Below are 18,675 nucleotides of genomic sequence, written 5' to 3' on the forward strand. Positions count from 1 at the left end.
TCCATTAGGGCCGCTGTCCCTTTTCATATATCCGGGATGGTGAGGGTCTTGTTACAGTTCTTGTTTGCCCCCATGGTGGTTCTCCCGTCTCCCTTGAAACACAGTTCATAATTTATTTCCTTCTGCAGCTTGAAGGGTTTTTCAATGGCCGTTACCCAAGTCCATTTTGAGATGTGTTCCTTCCATACTGGTGTGCATGATTCTTCTATCCATTGCAGTTTCTCTGGTGCCACACCCCTCAGTGCTTCAGCCTTTCACATTATGTCTTCGTCCTTCCACTTGCTGTCTGAAAAAAGTGTCCCTTGTATTATAAAAAATGGCTCCTCCAGACATACCACTCCTACTGCCTTTGGATAACAGGTTTTCTCGTTCTGCAGCATTCTAAAAGTTACCTCATGTGCCTGGAAGGTGTTCTTAATTCTGCACAACGTGAGATGAAGGAGACACTGGGCATCGACAATAGGCAACTCTTTGGGTAACAATACTTTGGGTGTACCTGAAGCATGGGGAATGAGGGAGCAGACATAACAGCTCTCATTTGTTGTTTGCTTAGCTGTTGCACTCATGTCCGCATACCATTTATTTGTCTGGTGGGGGTGTCGTGGGTCTTCCATTTTGTCTAATCCTAACCCATAATACTCATCATACTTCCTTCTCCCCGCCTCCCTTTTCCGTCTGTTATTTCTTTTTCTAAGGTATTTCCCAGCTTCATGGGCGATGGATAGTGTGGGCCCCCCGCTTTCTCCCTCTCACCCCCTTTGCCCAATCATCATATAATATTTCATATCTCGCTGTCATTTCTTCATTTTCTTTCTTCATGCTATCTAACAGTGTGTTTTTTGTTACGGGAGCGGGCCGGCTGGTGGGGGTGTTATATAACCAGGATATAGCAGAGGGGTTACGATCATTTAGACTGCGGGCATTGTAATTAGATACTTTTGGCGGGGAAGTTGTGCTGTTTTGCATTTTTCCCTGCAGACCTTCTTTTTGCGAGATAGCAACATTGGATGGTGTCGTGTAATATCCCCATATCAGTTTAGTTCCATCCCATACCAAAAAATTACCTTCTTTAGTATTTACAATTGCTGTTTCATTTGTCACATTAGTCCCGTTAATCCCTCCCCCCTCGTTCATCTCTATAGAGATGAACGCTATGAACCAATATGTAACCAGGCCAAACATAATTGTAAAGAATAATGTAATGCAATCAGACAACCTACACTCATACGAATATCTACATCTCTCAGCTAAAAATTCTCTATATCTAATAAATCTATCCGTTGCAGGCTGCCCGTTAGTTGCCATGGTAGTTCCTGTTTGAGATATAAAAGTGCATTAAGTGCATGCATGTAAACATTTTTGTTGGCACCACCAGTGCCAAGATATCATGGAAGGGGAATAGGATTGGGTAGGGGAGGGGGGTTGGGATGTACAGAGAAGGGAGCATACAACATACGTATTCTTCACATTATTATTTACACATAAATCCATCATTTCTTTTTTCAATCCTTCAACTTTATCGATAACCTGTAATGTAATGTTTCTCGTTAACAATTTTCTCTGTCAGGTACACTTCTTCCACTCACATGTTCACATTCACTCGCCATTTTCATTAGTGTTGTTTGCTGTTGTCTTTGCCTCCTCATCCACCTCTTCCTGCACACTATTATATGCCTTTCGCACATCCGTCAAATGTATCCAATACTTGAGCCCCTTAACTTTTACAGCCGTAGGGGTGCAAAATACCACTTCATATGGTCCGTGGAACCGTGGCGCATTCCACCGGCGCACAAAGCTCCAGACATAAATGAACTCTCCCGGCATCAGTTGTACCGGTGTTTCAGGCTCCGTAAGGGACTCCGTTGTGTTCCCTTCTTCCCTTGTGAATGGTGGTGAGAGCTGTTTTGATATTGCTCGTGCTGCCCTAGTTAGCTTTTTCAGGTATTCTGTGAACTCATCTCCCAATATTGCGGCGCTTCTGTGTGCGTCTGAGTGTTGGCACACTGGGGAGTGCGCTGTGTGCATTCGTCTCCCTGTCACGATTTCGTGCGGGGACAAATGGTGGTCCTTGCTTGGCTTATTCCTCAGCTCAAACAGCGCAAGGGGCAAACAGTAAATCCAGTTTTTCTTTAATGAGAAGCACAATTTGGACAATCTCCCTTTTAACAGTCCGTTCATCTTTTCTACCATGCCATTACTTTGAGGATGATAAATCGAGCACAATTTATCTTTTATTCCCAATAATGTTGTCACTTCTTTGAAGAGCTTGTTCACGAAGTGAGTGCCGTTGTCTGAGCGAATTACGTCGCAAATTCCCCAGCGCGGGAATACTTCCCTTACTAGGAACTTTGCAGCGCTTTTAGCATCAGGTCATGCACATGGGCCTGCTTCCACCCATCTCGAGAATGGGCATACAACCACAATCATGTAGCGTGCCCCATTACACCTTTCCCCCATATCCGCGTAGTCTATGTGCAATTCCTTGAAGGGTCCTACTGGTTTTGGAATTGTTCCCCTGAGTGTATGTAACGTCATTCCAGAGTTGTATATCTGGCACGTTGTGCACTCCATTGTCAATCTTGATACGTGCTCTTGGAGACAGGGCACGAACCAGTCTTCTTGTATCTCTGCTGCAATGTGCTGTTTGGTGTTGTGTGCTGGAAAGTGTAATTGTTGAAACGCTATTTCTAATAGCGTTACTGGCATTACCACTTTTCCTGAGTTATTTTGCCGCCATAGCAAGTCTGTTGCTGATTGGCTGCACCCTCGTTTTACCCACATCATTTTTTCATCACCACTTGCTCCTTCCTGCAGCTCTAGTATTTGTGATATGGGAATCGCATTGTATCCTCCTGGGAGCTCTTCGTTTGTCTTGTGCTGTAGCATGTACTCACCTGTTTCATGTTTCTCGAATTATGAGGCTTCCTTGGCAGCAGCGTCCGCTGCCGCGTTCCCCAAAGACACAACGTCTGTGTTGGATGTATGTGCTTGGCACTTCACTATTGCTACCACTGTTGGACATTTTAGGGCCTCAATCAATTCCTTCAGTAACTCTGCATGTTGCACTGGGGTCCCATCTGCTCTCCGAAACCCCCTCCGCCCCCATCTTGCCAGACCTCCATGTACTGTTGTCGTCATGTAAGCTGAATCTGTGTATATTGTTACTGCACAACCTTTAGCTGCATGTAATGCTTCTATTAGGGCAATGAGTTCCGCTTCCTGTGCTGAGAAATGTGATGGAAGGCGATATTGCACTAGTGTCTCATACTCACCTTCTTCTAATCTCACCACTGCCAATCCTACATGTTTCTCTCCCGTGTCCATGTCAATCGATGCTGACCCATCCACAAAGTACACCTCCCCCTCGCTCAGGGCATTCTCGCACACCTCTGTGTCCTCCCCTCTTTCCCCTGTGTAAGTCGCACAATCGTGTTCCTGCATGTCCTCCAGTGTGCATGCTTCTGTAATGAATGTTGCTCGATTCACTGTCCTGCATCGTACCACATGGATATTAGCGCTGGACAATATTATTTCATAGGCAATTGCTCGCTGTGTGGTCAGTGTACTCTTTGATCTCTCAAGTATTGCAAATAATGAGTGTTCCACAAACAATGTGACAGGGCATCCCATTACTATTGTGGCGCTTTTCTCAATTGCGAACGCGGCGGCAGCGAGTGATTGCTCGCACGCGAAATGTCCTTGCATCACCGCATCCAAGGTGCCACTATAGTAAGCCAATGGTTTGTGTCCTAGGGAAGCCTTTTGTGTCAGTACAGCTGTCATGAGTGTCCCCTTGCAATGTGAGAACAGGTAAAATTCGCGTTCATAATCAGGATTGGCGAGTACTGGAGCACTCGAAATCAACTCTTTTAGTGACTTGAATGAGTCACTCATCTCGTCTGACCATTCTATTTTCCTGTTTTCTTGTTGTGCCTCCTTGAGTGCTTGCAGTAATGGTCTGGTGTAGGCTGCATAATCTAATATCCATGCTTTACAATAGTTACATATTCCCAAGAATTTCTGCATCTCCTTCACTGTTGTGGGTTCTCTTACTGATCTTATTGCTTCTACCCTATCAGGGATTATTCTTTTTCCGTCTTTTGATATCAGCTGTCCCAAGTACAGGACCTCTTTCTGACAGTATTGTAGCTTTTCCTTGTCCACTTTGTACCCCTTATTTGCCAGCAGTGACAGGAGTGTTATTGAGTCTTTTCTGCATGTTTCTTCATTTTGTGCGCAGACGAGCAAATCGTCTACGTACTGAATGATAGTGCTTTCAACTGATAAATTACCCAGGTCTTCGTGTAGTATGCGGTTGAATATGCTTGGGCTCTCACAGTATCCCTGTGGTAATCTGCAATGTTCATGTCTCTTTCCCCCCAATGTAAATGCTGTCAGGTATCTGCTTTCTTCTGCCAAGGGGATGGAGAAGAATGCGTTTTTCAAATCGACCACTGTGAAATGTGATGCCATTTTTGGGATACTGCATAATATTGAAGCAGGGTTCGGGACCAAAGGGAACTCTTTCTGTATGACGTCATTTATGGGGCGTAAATCCTGGATCATCCTCCAAGCCCCTCCCTTTGCTTTTTTGATCAGGTAGATACATGTGTTACATGGGGAGTTTGAAGGCACTATTATCCCCTGTGCTAGCAATGCAGTTATTGTCTCTTTTATCCTTTCCTCAGCTTCACGGGACAATGGATATTGTTTCACTCTGGGTAGAATTGCCCCTTGTTTGAGCTTTATTACCACTGGCGTCACTCCAAGCAACAACCCCACATCGTAGGGGCCTGCTGTCCACAAATTGTCTGGCACCAGTCGCATGTCATCATCAAAAAATGACGGTGGTGTTCCCACCACTGCCATCAACTGGACGGGAATTTGTCTAGCTCAATCAAAATGTCACAGGGCATTGCTATTTCCATTATTATTTCGCCATCACTTTCTGAATCGGAAAAGAGATCCTCATCAGATAAATCTCGCAGGGCAATGTTGGCATTGATGCACAGGACTGTGCGCCATTCACACCCGTCTATGTCCATCCCAATCACAGCGATCCTTTTCGCTGATACCTGTACAGCATGCAAGTCTAATGATACCACTGATCCTGATGCTATGTCTGGGTGCACTATTGGGCGGAAGATGAATTCCGCGGGTATTCTCCACTCCAGCTTTTTTAGCTCAGGCACTACTCGGGCCAGTGTTTTTAAACCTTCAATGAACATTCTTTCGTCCACTGGCAGGCCACGTATTTCCGAAGTAGTTGTTTGAGCCTGTACTACCAGCATTACACGTAATGGGCATATTCCTGGTGTTGAACACACTATTCCTCTTTCTGTGAATGATATTGTCATGTTAAGCTTGCTAAGAAGGTCCCTCCCTAGTAAGTTTATTGGCGATTGGTCGTAATACAGTAAGGGTGTTTTTACAGTTTTACCCCCCACTGCCAAATCCAAAGCTTCTGTATAAGGAACTTCAATTACAGCCCCAGAGAACCCCTGCGTCTTTAACTTCCGGTTAGATAACGGAAACCGGCCCTCCCTAATGCATGATTTCTCCACTCCCGAATCCACCATGAATATGAACTGCTTGTCTCCTATCTGCGCCCCTACCAATAGTTCCTCTGCTGCATCGTAGGTGGTAGATAGGACAGGACACGCAAGTGTTCTCTGTGGGTTGTCCTATGCGGGGTGTCTCATTGCCCCTCCTTGATTGAACACACTCCCTGAGACTACTGATACACCACTATAGGGGGCTGGTGCTGGCACTCCATTTGCTGTTGTCGCGAAAGGGTTGCCTGGGGTGTATTGCATAGTGTCATTGTTCTGTGGGTGATTCTGTGTTCTGTATTGGTGTCCCCGCCATTGCTCGGGGTACCCCTGCCCTGGGTCCCTTTGTTGTTGTCCCATTGGGAGACCATGTGGGCTCCCCGGATGAGGATGGCCATAGTGTTCTACCTCTGGAAACCCGTTGTTTGGTCTACTCCTGCACTCTCTGGAAAAGTGCCCCCACCTCCCGCAGTTCCAACAACTTCCTTGCGCACCTCTGGGACCCTGCCATCCGTTTCCTCCCATTCACTTATACCCTTGTCCACCCCCTCTTCGACCCCTGTACCCACCTCGTCCCCCTCGAGGGGCCCACTCTTGCCACTGCGGACCTCCACTCTGCTCCTGCTCGTTCCACTGTCGCTGCCCTGCTCCTGCCCAATTCGTTGCCATCCTCCCTTGTATTGCTACCAGCCCCTCCTCCTCCTCATCTCCCTCCCTGCTGTGTGGGAGCGCGGCTACTGCTGCGGCGACCTTCACCAGCTTTGTTTGTACTAGTTTCGCTTTGTCTGCCAATCTTCTCTGTGCCACCTCCTTTTCCCTCTCTTTTATTCGTTTGCAGTGGTGAACTATTATGCTCTGAATTTCGGGCCATCCTTTTGCTTCAATACCTGCTATTTTGTCAAGTGCTTTTTGCACCTCTTTTGGGAGCCCCCTCTTTATCATGAAATAGAATAATGATGTTGATTGATAGCAGGGCGTGCCCGTTTCTGCTCTCCACATCTCTTGGACCCGAAAAATGTAATCCATAGCATCTTCCCCGTCATTCATTGTACATTGCATTACTGACTGCAAATCTGGGGTATCTGGAAACGTTTCCCGCAAGGCATCCCACACCCTGGCACGTACTGTGTTAAAAGAGGCACCATCATGGCCGCAATCTAACGTTACTCCCGGGAAGCCAGCTTTTACCCATACTCTGTCAGCCTGATCCCCAACTGCTGATACTAGCAAACTCTTCACGTCGCCTATTGCTAGAGGTACCCCGGCTGTGTGTTTCTCAAAGGCATATATCCACTTGCTTGCCCCTCCTGATAGCGGGGGCAATAACTTTAACAAATTGGCCTTATCCATCTGAGCCCCGGGTATGTAAAATCGGCCTCCATCCTCCCCGGTGTATTAGTGGGAGTTGTAACTTCCCTTTTGTCGTTGTATCTGTACTCACCTTCATTCCTGATTTTCCTAATGATGCCATTTTTCCCAACCTGTTCCTTAATCGCCCTGTCCACTCATCATCCATCGTTCTCATTGAGAATGCACCATCCAACCCCTCGCTTCCCCCTCCCATTGCCATACTTAGCCTTTCACCTTCTTCTAAATCATCCCCTATATCACACAGTAGCTCCTCTCTGCCTCCTGTGGTCCTTACCTCATCATCAGTACACCCCTCTCTTCCCTCTAGTTCAATTATTCGTGTCGGTTCTTCCTGTATCCTAAACAGTATCTCTCCTTTTTTCCACCCTTCTTCAAATGTTCTTTTCTCACTCTGCGCTCTTGATGCAGGCTCTGATCTAGTGGTATTGATTGCAGTCCGCTCACATATGCTTTTTATTCTCGAGAGCTCGTCTTTGGCTATAGAGAGCCTGGATTCTAGGTCTCCTGTTAACTTCTCTATGTCCACCCTTGGTGTACTTACCTGCTCTCGCTCCCTATGACTCTCATATGGTGGGGGTGCTGTTGGCCCTTGAGTGGTAGTTATCGTTGGGGGTACATAAATTGGGTCACTATACCCCTCTGCGGGCACTGGCTTATTTAGTATTGGGTACAACCTAGTTACCTCTACCTTGTCATCCTTTGGTATCATTAGTGGATTGTCAGTGGTAGATGGTAAATCAGTATCTAATTCCCTTGTCTTAGGCGGGGGTATTTCTTCAAACAGTCTCCATAGGTCTAATATTTCTCTTCTATTGTGTAGCTGCTTCCCCTTGTATTTCAAACAAATGCACGTAGCTACCATATCTAGGACACTCTTGTCAAACGATCCCCATTCGGGCCATATCTGAGGTAATCCTTCCCCCTTCAACTCTGTGATCCACTGGTCATGATATTTCTTAATCCGTTCTGCGTACCCAGGTAGACTCTTACAAATATGTGATAAGGGTGTTTCTGCTCCCATACTTCGTACTTGCCCGATACTGATGTATCTCTATATGTATATATCTGTATCTCGATATAAATGTATCACCATAGGAGTTCACGTATTTATATCTTACTGAACGTGGGGACCTGCGTGTTTTCCCGCCACCTGCACAGTATGATAATGGCTGCCCACAGCCTCTATTCCATACACTTTAGGGGGCACGTACAAGAGCAAACCATCAATAATTTCGACAATTTTACCCAACAAATCAAAGAAATAAACACTCACTTCACCACATTACTCTCTTCTTTGTGATAATTCTTCTGGTCACACTTACCATGACCATATCATAATTATGCATTTCTGACCACCTTTACACACTCATTATAACAAATATGTTCTGACACATACGATGCTTACACACCCATAAGCAGCACTCTTATTCACAGCCCAGTTTGTCCTCCGTTTCCTCCCTCGCCAGCTGTCCCTTTCCGTCTTATTTTGATATATATTTATATATATATTTGTTTCCTAGTTTTGGAGCAGAATTATCTCTCTGCTTAGATTATATTTTTGCTTGTGCTAACCCACTTTATTTTCCCGTGAACCCAAAGAGAAGAATAGAAAGAATAGCCGTCACTAATGTATTCTCCGTGTCTTCCTTTACCAGACACCTTTACCTCTTTTTCCACTTCTTCACATATTCCCAGTACTAGTCAAGATAGCACTATGCGGCGCCGCCTTCCACCCCCTCGCGGAGCTAGGTTCCCGTCTCTTTATCTCTGTTCACCTCTTAATCCTAATGGCCATATGCGAAGAAAAAGTAAAGGAAGTTTAGAGTGGTCCTTAGTAGACCCAAGTGCCCCCTTTCAACCAGCCTCGATCCCTGTCCTATATTTCCTCCCCTACTCCCTTTATGGTCGCTCGCACTTAATACTCACGTGCCCGTCTTGAACCGAGAGTCTCCGAAACTGGGTCCGTCCAGGCAGTGTTGCCGTACGCTCAACGGTCAGCCCCGGCTCCGGCGAGCGGTACTCAAAGGGGATTTTTCAACCGGGATCCCGTACCCTCTCTCTGTTGAGTGCGCACTTCTGAGCGTACCGGTCGCCGTTGGCGGGCAGACTTCCGGAGCCGGCGCACCGTGCGTATCCCTTTTCGACCAGAGATTTTCGTGCCAAAGGGGACGGTAGGGATATATTTACGTTAGGAAAAAATAAAAATCACGCTTTCGGGGTCACCACTGAAGGCAAGCGTCCCCAGATAGCACGATCTTCCCCACAATGAGAGACAATAATGGACTCTCCCAGGATGGGAATAAGGCCAGGACAAAGTGCGGGTGAGCTTAAATGGGAGTTTATCAATCAGAATAGGGCATGCAAAGAACTCTGCAAACTCCGAGAGCGCTCTGCCTGACAATAGCAAAGACAGGTGTATATATTTACAAAAAACGTCATAAGAACCTACATGCTATAGGGGGCACAAGTTTGTGGGGATTGGGTGGCGACGACTAGCTATAGGTGCTGCTGCGATGTGGTTTGCTGTGGCTGGAGGACGTCACTGGTTACCCTCGTGGGTTGGGCTGGGCCTGGCAGGTCAGCTGGGCTCATCCGGATGGTGTTGTTGTGCCAACCGTGACCAGCGTCAGAGATGAATGTCTTTCCTGACTTTCTGCCCTAGGGCCACGCACACCGCAGTCATTCAACATTGCAATATTATCTTCCCTGGTAAATCTTCCAATAGGTTATTCTACAGGTTAATGCAACACAGGAGGAATGCACCTAGAGTGGGGTGTGCTGGTGATTCATCAATACATGGTTACCATTGTCCTGTTGACCGGGAATCATAGGTTGTGGGGTTGGGTCTCGGGCCATGGGACAGGCGGTCCACTTTATCCCGTCTTGTTAGAAGTGATTATGGATGTGTTCCTGTAGTGTTGCCATAATATTGGGTATTCTAATTTTACAGGGGCCATTAACCTAAAGTGAGCCGGTGGGTCGTGGAGCCTATGAAAGGGCGCATTTGGATCTGTGTTTTAAGGCCAGGGTTTACTGCTGGGTTGTAAATAATTCAGGTGGCAGGTTGTGGCCTTGGGTACTGCGGGGGGAGAATGTGAATGCTTGAAGTGGCTCCTGCCGAGTTGGGGGAGGTGGAGCAGCGTGGCACAGGCCTCTGCCTTTTCGTCTGGCAGGCTTCACTGGGAGGAAGGGAGAATGGCCTTGTATGTGCTCACAAAGGTATTTTCCTCGTGTGTTGCAGATTTTAGGTGGACGAGACATAAACATTCATATAACATACAATACTTATTGAGTCTTTCCAAAGCTCACGTTTTGACATTGCTAGTGCCATCCATATGGCCAATTTGAGCACATTACTTGTACACTACGTTTTTAACAACTACAGCATTTTGTTATATGCTTATACATGCGTGGTAAGTGAGGTAGTAGTAAGGTTGGTGGAGCACGCAGGAACAACCCGCCAATGAGACTGACGGCAGTGGCACATAGTGGGCTTAGACACACATATGGTGCATTTTCGTGCACCCTTTACATGAGCCCTCAATATGGTTACATTTGTCTTCCTTTGCACTCTAGCAGCATTAGTTCAGTTTTGGCGCGGGACCGTGGGGTGCAGTCTTCTCGATAACACACATAACATGAAAACCCCCCCCGGGACGCTTTTGCCATTTGCGCATAGCTACAGGGATGTGGGTGCTTCATCCCTAATGTCATATGAGCACCCATTCTGCCATTTTTATACATTTTACAGGTTTTTTAGTCAGAGTGGTTGTGGAGAGAACGCTTCCATCACAGGTGGTTTGCTCATTAGTATTTGGGGACTCTGCTTTTGTCAGGTGACCTTTGTACAGTTAATTTCCACCCAGGCCCTGCTGGCCGGGTCATGCTGGAAAACAACGATACACTGTGTAAGCTGAAATGTTACAGTGTTGGTGTCTAACACTATCTCATGTCCGTCTGTTCGTGGGAACGGGTTCTCAGCGGATCTGCCAGAGAGCTGTGGCCACAGGGATAATTGAAACTCTCCAAGGGTGGGGGCCGCGCTGCGGTGCACAGGGCTCAAACCATCTATATTAGACAAAATGGTTTCCAAGGCCTAGCTAAATTCAGCAGGTTTGGTCAATGTCGACAGCCAGTGGCCCATCCACCACCTGGGCCCTGGTGGCAGCAGGGGACCCTGACGAGCCATGGACCTCACCGGGGAAGAGGATGCAGGGGAGGGGGGTCTCTTGGACCAATCCTCCCCTACATTTGTCTGGCTTGTCCAGAAGGTTAGCCTGTTCCAGGAAACTAGGCTGGCCTTCTGAACCTCTGCCCACCAGGTCAGAGTTTAGAAATCCATCTTAACACTTATTAACATTCACGCCGTAATCATTCTCTAGCCTACGTAGTTCCCGTTTGGTCTGTGCTAGTTCCAATTTAATGGCCCTGAGCATTTCAGACTTGGTTGAGATAAGAATACCCTGCAGCCAGGCCTTAAAGGTTTCCCATACTAGAGTATAACTGTAGCTTGTGTTCTCATTAATCTCAAAAACCCTACTATTTTTTTGTGTAGGCTCTCAACTAATGTGTTGTCTAAAAGGATGTTTTGTGACATGGAACAGAGCGGGAGGGGTGGATCAGTAAGTTCCAAGGATATCACCACCGGGGAGTGGTCTGATAGTGTACGAGGTAGGATTTTGCTCCCGCACCCGTGTGACGCCGACGTTGACGAGATTAGCCAATAATCCATATGTAATGCAGCATCATGGGATGTTGAATAGTATGTGTATTTGCTCGGGTGTTCTTCCCTCCAAATATCTATCAGACCTAGTTGCTTCATCACTTGTTTAATCATTTTGGCCGCAGCTGTAGGGGCACATTGTGGTGGTTGTCCGTTTTTTAGGTAAATCTAGGATTGTGTTGAAGTCCACTCCCCATATGATGGGGACTTCTGCCATCTTTGTTATATTCTGGCCATAAAATCCCAGGTCATCTGTGTTTGGTCAATATGTGTTTACTAACATGACCTTTTTGCCTGCCATTTCCCCCCTTATTATGATGTGGCACCCCTCTGGGTCTGTTATTATCGCTTCCCATTGAAAACCTAAAGAGTGGTGTATTAAGATGGGTACCCCTCTAGCCTGTGAGGAGTATATTGTGTAGAACCACTGTCAGACGCATTTAGGCACAAATCCCTCGTGTATTGGTCCACGCTTGTGCGTTTCTTGTAGCATTACTATTCTAGGAGAATGACGGTCTAGATAAACCGTAATATTTCGGGATTTAATCTGGTTGTTTAAGCCCCAGTTATTCCATGGGAACAGATATATCTTTTCACCTGGCATACATTTGTGGGTCTCTACAATTTGTATGCATCAGTATTAAATAAACATTTTGCATATGATACATTCCACATTCAACAATCCTCCCGACACTGTCTGCTTTTAACTTCCCATTCAGCTCCCACTAATTTAAGTTCACTCTGAAATTCCCCAACCATAACCCTCCCTCACAATCCCACCATGAGCCCCTCCCCATCCCTCACCATCTTCCCCAACTCGATGATGTGATCCTTGAGCACCCTTGGAACTTTCCCGGGGATCGCCGTGAGCAGTCAAATATTGTTCAAATAAAATCTCATGGGGGATTCTTATTCAGTTGCCCACCTTGTTGTGATCAGCTTCAGCATCTGGGCCTTGGTTTTGGTTGTACCCCTTTGCAGGGTGCGGCAGGGGGATCATTGCTTCAATGTAGCCACAGCTGTTAAAGGGTTTACAAAGAAGTGTGCCCTGCCTCCATGTTGTATGCACAGCTTCGCAGGGAACATGAGGGCATATGCGACATGTCTGGCCCTCAGCAGCTTCTTCACTGGGTTGTTAGATCACCTAAGGATTTGTATTCCAACTGCAAAGTCTGGGTAGGTATAGATATTGCTTAATTCGAATCTTAGTGTCCCTCTTTCTCTGGATAATTTCAGGATGATATCCCTGTCTCTGTAACTGTTTAATCATGCTATGACCGTGCGCAGAGGTGCTCCTTGTCTTGGCAATGGGGCGAGAGTGTGGTGAGTATGTTCAACCAAGAAGTGTCTTGAGAATTTGGCTGTTCCAAACATTAGTATTCCCAAGGTATGGATGTTGTTTTGTCTCGAGCGCGACTCGAGGTCATCGCACTCGCCGAGTATTTTTGCAATCTCGGTCCCAGCTAAGCTATGTCTCGGTCGCGCCGTCTCACCGCGTCCTCCGTCTCGCCTATTCTGGTTTCAGCTTCATTAATACGGGCCGTCTCCTTTTCTAGTTTGGACTTGAGTGACCCAATCGTTGCCACAATGTCATATAGCTTAACATTAATGGACATGAAGCCGCTTTGCTTGGCCTCCATCAATTGGTCTTTGTGTGCCGCCCCAGAGATGTTGTTCAAGCTCTCTCTTTGCATCTGGGCTACAGGTTGCGAAGTCGCTGGCTGGGTATTGGTGAATGAATCCATTAAGCCTTTCTTCTTCCCCTCACCTTTGGGCATTATGTCTTACAGGTTCTGGGTCCCCTCGGCTGCTTCGTGGATCATGAGGTGTTGGCTAGCAGAGCTGATGGAACTATTACATATCTGACCCCTGTGTTATCGTCTCGTGTCTCTGACTCCGATGGATACAAGCTGGATTTGCCTGCAGTGATGCCTGGATATGTCCAACTCAGTCTATTTGGGTGAGTATGGGTTGTGATCCTTTAATGCCTCCTGAGATTATTGAATAAAGGATCTATGTTTCTGAATATCACTGTGTTGATAACATTTCTGGTGATCCGAAGGGTGTTATAGTCATCCCAGGGTACGTGATTACCTCAGTACCTGAGCAAGAGGCTTCAGACTCCACGTTTATTCCCTTGGTGAAATTGTGCTACAGGAGCCAGACATCTATTTTCTAGCACGTAGGGGAGATTTGCGAGCAGCTGACCATGGATAACAATGGCGGTGTTGTGGTCCGTGAGGCTACACATGCCGCATGGTCCGGGCGTGCTCATATTTTGTATCCCCAACGGGCAGCTCTCAGATAGCAGGCTGAGGGGTCGTAACAGGGCTCATGCTCTTCAAGCGGCCGTATTGTAAGGAGGCTCGCCAAGTTGTTGGGTCTAGTGAGACCCCCCGCTGTGTCCTTTGTACGTGGATCTAGTGGTCATAAGCTAGGTTTAGGGTGGCGGTGCCCAAGGGTATCATTCTTAGTTCATCCAGATGGTTCCGGTCTTGTGATCCTTCATTTCCCACTGGGCTTGCGGCACACAGGATCCATGCATATATATATGTCTATTTTATCAATGTCAATGCTGTTGAGCTGCAGGGCATTTGATTAGCAGCCGAGTGAGAGGTTCCCACGATAAATGTCAGCAGTCTCAGAATCTGCTTATATTACTCTGGAGCGGCATCATTCGAGCACGATATGCCTCCTCCACTGAGCAGGATAGTGATGCACTCCAGCAGCAGTGCAGTCTGTGGTGCTGCACCCCTGTGTAGTGTATAATTGCTCTCAGTGTTGCAGAAGGAGGTAAGCAGTCAGCAGGGAGGGGAGTCACAGCCACGGGCGAGCACCTTCGGTGACCTCAGCTGCAGGGAGGGAAGAAGCCACGAAGGTGAGAATTCCTCCCACCGTGCTTCGCCTGTGAGCTATCCCCTGTGAGCTATCCCCCTCACCTACCCCCACCGGGGCGATTGTGTGTCCCTCAGGATACCACGGGATGGCTGCGGTGTGGCTGTTCATGCAGCGCCTGTAGGGGCTTCTTGGATTTAGTCTGCGGAACTGTGAGCGATGAGGTGCTTGTGCCACGGATCCTCCCCCAGCAGGCCCACAGTGCCGCGGCACAGGGTTCCTTCCTCACTCGTCTTCATGGTAGTGTGCATCAGCATCAGTCCATCCGCAGTGCCGCAGTATCTGTAGGCAGCTGGTTCCCTCCTTCCACCTCCGGAGGCTGAAATGAATTCATAACTCAGACTTTGAGGGGGGTGTCTGTACTCCTGCTCTCTATATGATAGAGGAGAGGCACAGATGACCCCAGCCAAGAATCTCTATTTGGTAAAACGTGGGCGAGCAATCAAGGCCTAGCTCTCAGGAGGTGATGCGGGCTGGTTCTTAAGTACAGTGTAGTCCCCAAGCACCCACAAATGAATGTCCACACACTGGCCCTCATTACGACCCTGGCGGAAATCGAAAAACGATGGCGGAAATGCAATACCGCCATCGAATAGCGCTCGGTGCGATTATGACCCGTCACCGTAAAGTACGATGCCATTAGCGACACTGTAGTGAACGCCAACGCTAACTGCACCAAGTACGCGCACGCGCGCCATGCCAAACCGTAATTACCACCATGGCGCAACGGTACGCGAATTCTGACCCTAGCGGACATGTACCTAACGCCATCAAGCATGGCGCAAAGTACCATTCCGCCATGGTGAGAAGTACGGCATCGCGAATCAAACGTAAACGGCCCTACTGAGTGCCTGTACACCACTCCCTGGCCACATTGCACAACTCCTCGTAGGTGCAATGAAGTCACACAATGCAACCAGTGCAATGTACAAGTCACCCATGCATGGCAACGAACAAATGAATCCAGGGGCTCCAAGTGCCTTGTGAGTGGGCATCCATATTTGCCATGGCACCATTGCCGCACTGATGCAGCACAGGCATGTGAAGGTTCAAGTACAGCAACATGAGCAGAAAAATGAGACAAACAAAAACAGGCCCCCCCATCGACTGACACCAGTGTAAGGCAACATTCAAAGCAGTATCCTGAGTGAGACTGCACCAGCCCTGTACTCCTGCCAGTAAACAAACCAACCATCAGCATAAGCATGTACCACACAAGTTGGCAGAGTGACAGAGCAGCCAGGCTCATCTCAAGAGGGGCCAATGGGAGCTGCAGGGCACAGATGGCACGAATACAGAAGCTATTCCAATGGACATGACCTCAGTCTCCCTCCAAGAAACGCACGCAAACACAGGCACCTGTGACCAGCCATAGTCTGATAATCACATCATTCCACCAATCCACCTGGCTGACCGGCATCTGTTACACAAAAGCTAATCCCCCGCCCCTGAGCATGACATCATTAAAACAGTCATAATGGCAGGCCCCATCCCTGACCTTACTGGGCTTCGTAGGCAAACGCGGCCAGTACAGTACCACGCAACTATACTCAGAAGCCGGAACCCAATGCAGATCTCCTCACAATACACCGCTCCACAAATAGGAATATGCTACATTACTTGCAAAGAATAACGCTACACGGTTAATATCAGAATAGAAATTTAATGCACCACAAAATCACCAAGCCCATACAGCCATTAGGTCATGAACTCCAAAATACATTTCAGTATTGTGGGCTGCATCCGCAATAAATGACCAGCTTCTGCTTGTGTGACGCCCTGTTCCTCCATGGTACACAGGGGCTACATTCACGTTCAAAAAGGCAACATGGAAGCGCCTAGAACCGCAGGGCCGTCCCATTAGGTAGGCACTAGTCCAGCTGAAAGGTCGAAATGTTGCTCCTAGCCACTAGTACTGCGTAAGGGCATGTGGCCCATTGGCGATCGTCCCATAAGATCGTAATGGTGCTCCACTGATTAACTCGAAGCAGCAGGTGTCGGGAGTAAAAGCCATCTGCAGGAGTGGCATACAGATGGCAGCGGCAAAAGGGGAGGAGATACCTGTCACCCAAATGAAATGAAAAAGAATAGTATGGCCATCAGAACTTGATTTGTATTACTCACTTCAATGATCACACTAAATCTACAGCCATATGCATGCTAGCCCACTCAAAAGGATTATTCCCACCCAAAAATCACTTGCGAATCACAACTACAAAAATCGAGGTGAAAACACTATTACAAACGAGTGTTTGTGTGCATGCGTCTGTTAAGACAGAATCCATTAGATGGGATTAGTAACGTGCATAGACACAAGTGTTTGAAGGCGCGTCGAGACAGGGAGGGTTCAACAAGGGCAGAAAGACGATGGTCCCACTATGGCAGCTCTGCATCACATAGCGCAGGGGAGGTGGATAGATTCCAAAAAGCCCTGTACATGGCAAACTCTCCATCAAATCATCTGTCCATGCATCCATACATCATTCCCTCATCCCGGTATGAAAACGCCTGATTATTTACTCACATAACATGTGAAATTTCCATTGAGTCTGTGCGTAATGCAGTCTGCAAAATCCACTGTGCTCCAGCCCGGAATTCCAGTGTTGTGAAGTAACATGTATTTGGGAACGTCCGGCCTTATCGTCCACTACGCTATTGCGCATCCCATACTATTCATATCAATCATAGCATTCTCGCCATGGCCCCTGTCCGAAGGACATTAAACAATAGAACCTCATATCTGCAGTCAGACCTGTGGGCGTCTCCTCGCCGCTAGCTGAAAACCGAAAGCGCTGTCCTTCGAATTCCTCATTTGCAACATCACGTCGAAAAGGCATCTGTGACCGCTTGAAATCACAAATTCATCCATGTAGTGCGGCAGTGTGTGAAAATGGCAACTGGCTTCACTCACAAATGGGACGCCCCGCCCGTCGGTGAACCTCGGTACAGTGCTGCATGAGGGTCCACCGTTAATCGAGTACTACATTCCACTGACCCTTCACAAGTTTGTTCGCGACTGCAAAGATAGTATGTGAAGCAATGGGACCATAGCAGAATGAACATATGAACCAATATCTCACTGCCATCGGGATGAAATACATGATTGTAATGGCAAGATGCCATGCGTCGAATTGCAGCGTTGTGTGCGGGACGTGCTCGCCCAAAGGGGATTGCAGCTTGCACAGGTGGAATGAATCACCACAGGTGGAGGCAATACAGCTTGAAAACACATAAATTGCACACCCAACCCCCTCCCACAACCACACCCACTCCAAAATGCTACCGGCAGGACTAGCGATGTTGGCCCTGGGGGACCTGATAGCACTGCAAGTACTCCAACTTCAAGAAGAAGACGAACACCAACTACTACAACAACCGGCCGCACAGAGGAGACGCAGGAGGAGGAGGAGGGCAAGGTAGGGCCAGCAAGGCCCGCCAGCACAGCCACTACCACCACGCAGGCAGCCCGCAATCCCACGCCTCCGAGCACATCCGTTCAACCTCACGGATGAGCAGATCCACACCCTCTACCGTTTGGACCGGGACACCATAACCGCCATTGTGGACATGACACAGGCTGACCTTGTCTGCATGATAGATAGCCCAACCGCCATCCCACCCCTACTGAAGGTGGTGTCTGTACTCCACTTCCTGGCCACAGGCACCTACCAGCACACAGTCGGACAGTTGCATGGCATTTCACAGCCAGTGTTCTCACGGACACTATTGCAAGTGCTCGATGCCCTCCTGAAGCACGCAGACGACTACATCTCTCTACCACGCTCGGAGCAGGAAATTACGAACACAAAAGTGGGATTCCATGCACTTGGCGGCATACCGGGTTGCATTGGTGCCATCGACTGCACCCATGTGGAACTGGTCGTCCCACATGCCATGGAGGCCCAGTACCGCAACCGAAAACAATTTCATTCTCTTAATGTACAAATGGTGTGTGACTCCAACAGGATCATTACACATTGTTGTGCCCGATTTCCTGGATCAACCCGTTATTCTATGGTCTTGAGGAACTCTACAATACCACGCTACATGGAGCGACACGCAGGGAACAGATCCTGGCTACTCGGTGAGTCTCATTTCATGCATGATAATGTGGGGTATGTGATGCGGCAATGA

At 47.9% G+C, this 18,675-nt stretch overlaps 1 long non-coding RNA gene across 1 annotated transcript in view; it reads left to right on the forward strand.

Annotated features, from left to right (window-relative positions):
* The window catches only part of LOC138481691 (uncharacterized), a 101,667-nt gene that overhangs the window by 20,494 nt on the left and 62,498 nt on the right, over positions 1-18,675 (forward strand). Inside the window, exon 2 of the long non-coding RNA XR_011274335.1 lies at positions 13,437-13,606. This is a non-coding gene — a long non-coding RNA (uncharacterized lncRNA). The remainder of the gene's footprint in view (positions 1-13,436; positions 13,607-18,675) is intronic.

This window comes from Ambystoma mexicanum, chromosome 5p, assembly GCF_040938575.1.
Source record: "Ambystoma mexicanum isolate Mex_15411 chromosome 5p, UKY_AmexF1_1, whole genome shotgun sequence".
In the NCBI taxonomy this organism is placed as follows: Eukaryota; Metazoa; Chordata; class Amphibia; order Caudata; family Ambystomatidae; genus Ambystoma; species Ambystoma mexicanum.